General features: G+C 53.4%; 1 pseudogene; it reads left to right on the top strand.

The window, feature by feature from the left end:
• On the top strand, window positions 1–1,299 carry LOC136457587 (flavonol 3-sulfotransferase-like; annotated as a pseudogene).
• Window positions 1,300–6,464: the final 5,165 nt, after the last annotated feature.

Raw genomic sequence — 6,464 nt, 5'->3', positions numbered from 1 at the left:
AGAAATTAATTAAGCATGGCCACCACCAACAAAACTGGTGCTATCGGCCCGGTGCCGTTCATGAACGACGGTAGCGCGGCGCTAGGGGTCCCCTTGGCCGGCCTCACCGGCGACGACCCAAAGCTGTGGGTGCGCTTCTACCAGGGCACGTGGGTGCTGGCAACCTTTGTGCCTGCGATCGCCTCCATCCAGCAGAGCTTCAGGCCGCGCGGCGGCGACGTCGTCATTGCGAGCATTCCCAAGTCCGGCACCACATGGCTCAAGGCCCTGGCGTTCGCCACCGTGGCGCGCGTCGTGTACCCACCGGACACCGCCGCCGAGCACCCGCTGCTCCGGCTCAACCCGCACCAGTGCGTCACGAACTTGGAGCGGCTGTACAGCGCTGGGCAGGAGAGCATGATAGAGGCGCTGCCGTCGCCGAGGCTCCTGTCGACGCACATGCACCACTCCATCCTTCCCAGCTCTATCTCAGCAAGAACCCTGACTGCAAGATCGTCTACATATGCAGGTATATGTATATATTATATATGTATATATAACTACGTAGATCATCTTGTATGATTATGCATGTGTTCATCATGCATTCGGCCGGGATGCAGGGAGCCCAAGGACATGGTCGTCTCTCTCTGGCACTTCTGTAGGAGAGGCAAGCCGGACGTCTCGTTCTCCGACTTGTTCGAGGCTGTCTGCCAAGGAACATCTGTGAGCGGGCCTTTCTGGGACCATGTCCTCGGGTACTGGAACGCGAGCAAGGCGACCCCGGAGGCGGTGCTGTTCCTGAGGTACGAGGACATGCTGCGTGACCCCGCCGGCAACGTCAGGAAGCTGTCGCGGTTCGTCGGGCAGCCCTTCTCGCCCGCCGAGGAGGCCGCGGGGGTCGTCGCGCAGATCGTGAGGCTCTGTAGCTTGGACAATCTCAAGAATCTGGAGGTCAACAAGCCATGCTCGGCCTCCCGGCCCTTGGCGAATGACTGGTTCTTCTGGAAAGGGGAGGCCGGGGATTGGGTGAACCACATGACGCCCGACATGGCTCGCCGTCTCGACGCCATTGTCGAGGAGAAGCTTAGCGGCTCAGGACTCTCGTTCGCGTGACGACGACTGATGCATTTCATTTGGTCCTATGAATTAAAATAAATTGCATATGCCGTAGGCAGACGCATATATGCATGTTTAATTCCTTTTTTTTTTCTCTCGCGCTCTCATCACTTAGCAAGTTTGCTGTCTTTTGACACAAAAATTGTAACCACGCGAGCAACTCATCCATTGTATGTGTGTCAATCAATACTGTTGAAAATAATAAACCATACGTACGTGAAAGAATCTTTCAATTTCCGTTGACCTATGCATATTCTTATTGTCAACTAGACACCGAAACCTATGGATCTATTTGGCAGTGCTTGAGCTCCGAGACCTAATATGAATCTTAGTGGAGCCCAGACAAGCATGTTGGATCCACCTTAGCTTTTTCTATATCGCACTGACACTCCAACTCTAGGTCCATCACTCACCCCTCCTTCTCGAGCGCTCAAGGCAACCACGTCGTGTACTCTCATCCACTTTGTGAAGTCGCCGCAGGTAACCCCTCTCGTGGAATGTAAGTCCTACCTTGCCAATCTCACTCACCTCTATGTTGTGGCTAGGCCTCTATGTGCTCAAAGGCGCCCGCTTCACAGTTGGCGGCCGTCACCATGGGCTTTGTTGTCTCCTTTCTCCCTTTCCTAATTTGACTTTGTTCCCTCAGAAGCTAGATCTTGCTTGTCGTCATTCTCCGCCTCATCGACCGAGCATGCTCCTCCGCACGTTGGATCTTTTGCTGCTTGACCGTAGCACTGACCTCTCTCCCGTTGTCGACTCAAACTTTGTTGCCTCGTTCCTTGCTTCCCTGCTCTGCTCCACCATGCACGAATGTACTTATCGTCTTGCACTTGACCTAGTGTTCTTAGGATTGTACCTGTTGTTGTTTGGTGGAGGTCTAGAGCGACATCTAGATCCAACCTGGATCTGCTCCACTTTAGATCTGGATCCATATTTGAATTTTGGATTTAGAGCCCTGCTAAGTAGGCCCTAGATTTCTTCAAAATTACTATTCTTTCATGCCTCACAAAGGAATTACCATTGAAGATACTTTATTGCCTCATAGCATCTCCAACAGCTCCCCAATGGAACTCCACCGAAAATGATGATAATACAAATAGATCAAATACACCTTTTGGATTATTATTGGGCGAAGATACTTTTACAGATAACCAATAACTGTGGGGGTACGACCCCGGATACCCACGACAGACCACATGGGCTGCGCCCCCAGGGGCGGCCCAGCCCACAAGATGAAGCCTTGCGGGGCACGACTCTGCTCGGCGCCTCCCGCAAGACATCGGGAAGATATCCTGAAGATATTACGAGATCTGTTAGGATACGTATGATCCCAAGATTCTTGTAATCTGTTATTACTTTCCGGTTATTTCTCGGATCTAACCGACTTGTAACCCTGCCCCGGGACTATATAAGGCGGGCAGGGACTCCCTTCCAAACTCACGCAATATCATACAATAGCTAATATAAACCAACTAGACCACAGAAGTAGCGTATTATGTCATACTGACGGCCTGAACCTGTCTAACTCATGTGTCTCTGTTGCCTTCTTGTTCTTGATCATACGCTTCTCTGTCAATCAATCAACCTTCGTAGGATATCCCTCGGAGGACTGCCGACGATATTCTGTCGACAGTTGGCGCGCTAGGTAGGGGCGTGCGTGCTGATCCATGGCGAACCAGATGGGATCTCAAGATCGACGCCGCTCGTGGCAACCTGACTTCCTGCGACGGCGTGCTTCAGTAGCCTAACAGATCGGAATCGCCGACAACGTGTGGGCACGCGATGGCTGATGTGCCACATCTTTGAGCCGATGTCCCCGTCCACAAGCTGTGCCAAGGTCGATCTGCAGCAACTCGGCTTCCCGCAGCGGGCGTCCCACGGCAACGGGTTACCCCTCGTACCACCGCGTGACGACACGCCGAGCTGCACCCGCGTAGGACCCCGACTCGATCATACATAAGTGATGACTGCTGCTCATCGCCGTACCCGTCGACGCCCACTTACCAAGATTCAATCCACATGCAAGCAAATAAGGAGCCACCGTAGCGTCTTACAGAGCCATGCAAGCAAGCAAATTTTGCTTAGTCTACATCACCATGACGTGAAGATGATCCAAGCAAGCTAGCCAAAAGTGATCAACGAATTAATCTTTCTGCATATACGTGCTTACGTATGCACAGGTCACGCCTGCCAAAAATCCTCGTGACTTGCCTCTAACATGGGATCGACTGTGCGGGTTCGCCTACAACTCCGCGCACCCGTTCGACTGCGTCAAGCCGCCCGAGCCGCAGAAGGACGACGTCGTTCGGACTACCTACTCCGACCACGCAACACATCGCAATGATAACAGCCGCCATGATGACAGTTCGGAAAGCTCGAGCGCCGGGTAACTTTGTACACGCCGACCAGACTTTCTGTCTAAAGCTAAGTCATGCTTTAATATTTTTTCTAAATATTCTCCAATATTCGTATATCGCCATAATGTTTCTCCGAGCTGTTTTCTCCATGTTTACTCTCCAAACGATTTTCTGAACCCCCGAACAGTCATGTTGACGCTCGGATGTCCCCAGAGACGGCCCTGTCTCCGGCTCCTCCCTACACGTGCACGAGCGTCTGCCCTCTGCATTATGGATGGTCGACAGCGGCTCCTTAGCGACGCTTTGTTCTTCCTACATGCACACGGACTCCATGCTCCGTGTTATGATTAACGGGCTTGCTAGGGTTGGAGAAGCTACACACTAACTAGTCGGGCGGTTTATATTAAATATAAATACATATTCAAGTATTCACACCAACTGATCGCCGAGCTGCATATGCTATTTCGTCGTCATTGCTGTTTTTTTCTCTGGAGTTCATATATTTTTACATCATGTACTACCCGTTCTACATATTTGTATTGCAGGATCATCGTTTAGGTGATTGGACCACCTGGTGCTCGGACTTCTCCACTGATCAACTGGTCGGACCGCTAGGTTCATGGACTCCGTCGCCGACCAGTTGATCGGACTGTTCGCCGGTCGTTTCTACTCAATCCTCACTTCGCCGTCGACTAGTTGACCAGACTGTTCGTCGCTCATGCTTCATTGCCAGCTACGTCGGTTACTCCTCAGCGCTCAGATTCTTCGTGCTCGGGGACTAAGTGGGCACACTTCACCCCACTTCACCTTGTGGACATCGCCAGCTACGTCGGAGACTCCTCGGTGCTCGGACATCGCCAGCTACGCCAGGGACTCCTCGGTGCTCGGACATCGCTAGCTATACCGGGGACTACTTCGGTGCTCGGACGTCGCTAGCTACGCCAGGGACTCCTCTGTGCTCGGACATCGCCAGCTACGCCAGGACTACTTTGGTGCTCGGACATCGCCAGCTACACTGGGGACTCCTCGGTGCTCGGACATCGCCAGCTACGCCGAGGACTCCTTGGTGCTCGGACATTGCCAGCTACGCCGAGGACTCCTCGGTGCTCGGATACAGCTATGCGGGGAACTCCTCGGTGCTCGGACATCGCTAGCTACGCTGGGGACTCCTCAGTGCTCGGATGTCGCCAGCTACGCTGGGGACTCCTCGGTGCTCGGACATCAATAGCTACGTCGGGGACTCCTCGGTGCTCGGACATCGCCAGCTACACCAAGAACTCCTCGGTGCTCGGACATCTCCAGCTACACTGGGGACTCCTCGGTGCTCGAACATCGCCAGCTACGCTGGGGACTACGTCGGTGCTCGGACATCGCCAGCTACGCCGGGGACACCTCGATGCTCGGACATCGCCAGCTACGCTAGGACTACTTCGGTGCTCGGGCATCGCCAGCTACGTGGGGAATTCCTCGGTGCTTGGACATCGCTAGCTACGTGGGGGACTCCTCGGTGCTTGGACGTTGCCAGCTATGCCGGGGACTCGATGCTTGGACCTCGCTAGCTACGTCGGGGACTCCTCGGTGCTCGGACATCGTTAGCTACGCCGGGGACTCCTCGGTGCTGGGACATCGCCAGCTACGTCGGGGACTCCTTGGTGCTCGGACATCGCCAGCTATATCGGGGACTCCTTGGTGCTCGGACATCGCCATCTACGCCTGAAGACTCCTTGGTGCTTGGACATCACCCGCTATGCCAGGGGACTCCTCAATGCTCGGACATCGCCAGCTACGTCGGAGACTCCTCGGTGCTCGGACATCGTCAGCTACGCCGGGGACTCCCTTGATGGTTGGATCTTGCTACGCCTCATTGGTGTGCTATCCAGCTACTCCATACTATTTAGATCAGGGTGCTGATCTTGGGCAGCACGTCTAGGGTCTTGATACGCGCATGTCAGACAATGTCGGCAAGCTTTTAGACTTCTTTTTCTTTGACCCTACTACAAGATTCATTCTTCATCTTCCAGTAGGCTCGGAGACTAAGTGGGCACACTTCACCTTGTGGTGAATGTGCGCTTTTCAATTCAAGGCTCCGCCCGTGGACTGGTTACCTGCTCGACCGGTCTTATGCCTTTCTTCTACTTTCTGACCTTGGCACCATGTGACTACGTCACCTACTGTCAGGCTCGGGGACTAGCCGTGGGGGTATGGCCCCCGGTATCCATAAGACAAGACATGGGCTGCACCTATAGAGGTGGCCTAGCCTACAAGATCAATGCGTGCACAACACTGGTCGACATGCACCGCAAGATATTATATAGTACCAAATAGATTACTTTCCTTATAACCTTACCCCTCTAGAGTATATAAGGAGAGGCAGGGGTCCCCTAGAGGATAGATCGATCTACATACATCTCAATGCAATACACCAACGACACAGGACGTAGGGTATTACGTCGATCAGACGACCCGAACCTATCTAAATCGCTGTCTTTGTGCCTTGTGTCACCATCCGGTTCCTATCACGCGCACCTCCACCGATCAATCTACCTTCGTGGGATACCCTTGGTGTTCCACCCCTTCAGCAATGTGCTTAGCGAAACAGTAAGGTATTCCCCCGCCATTCCATCGTGCAGCTGAAGATACACTCCACCGACCACCTTGGAACCACCACCGTCTCTCTTCTTTAGCCAGAATAGATGACGGAAGAGATTGAAGTGTGAAAGGATTTCGAGATACGCCTTACAGAAATAGATGAAGATAGATATGTGCAATATGGTATTTGGGTGGAGGTTGCACAGACTAACCACCCAGAGCTCCAACAGATCCCTCAGGAATGGATGAACAGGAAATCCCAACTCGTGTCAGAAATAATCCTCAAATACCACCACTTCGTCGGTATGAGACATGGGGACGGGCTCACCAAGGGCCGGCCGCCATCCGGTGGTGACACGGTTAGGCAGAACGCCCGCCTCCACCAATCTGTTGAGCTTCGCCTCTCCCGTTCACGACGGTACC

The sequence above is a fragment of the Miscanthus floridulus genome, chromosome 6 (assembly GCF_019320115.1).
Source record: "Miscanthus floridulus cultivar M001 chromosome 6, ASM1932011v1, whole genome shotgun sequence".
In the NCBI taxonomy this organism is placed as follows: domain Eukaryota; kingdom Viridiplantae; phylum Streptophyta; class Magnoliopsida; order Poales; family Poaceae; genus Miscanthus; species Miscanthus floridulus.
The sequence above is the reverse complement of the archived record's forward strand: the minus strand, read 5'-3'. Positions and strand labels throughout refer to the sequence as shown.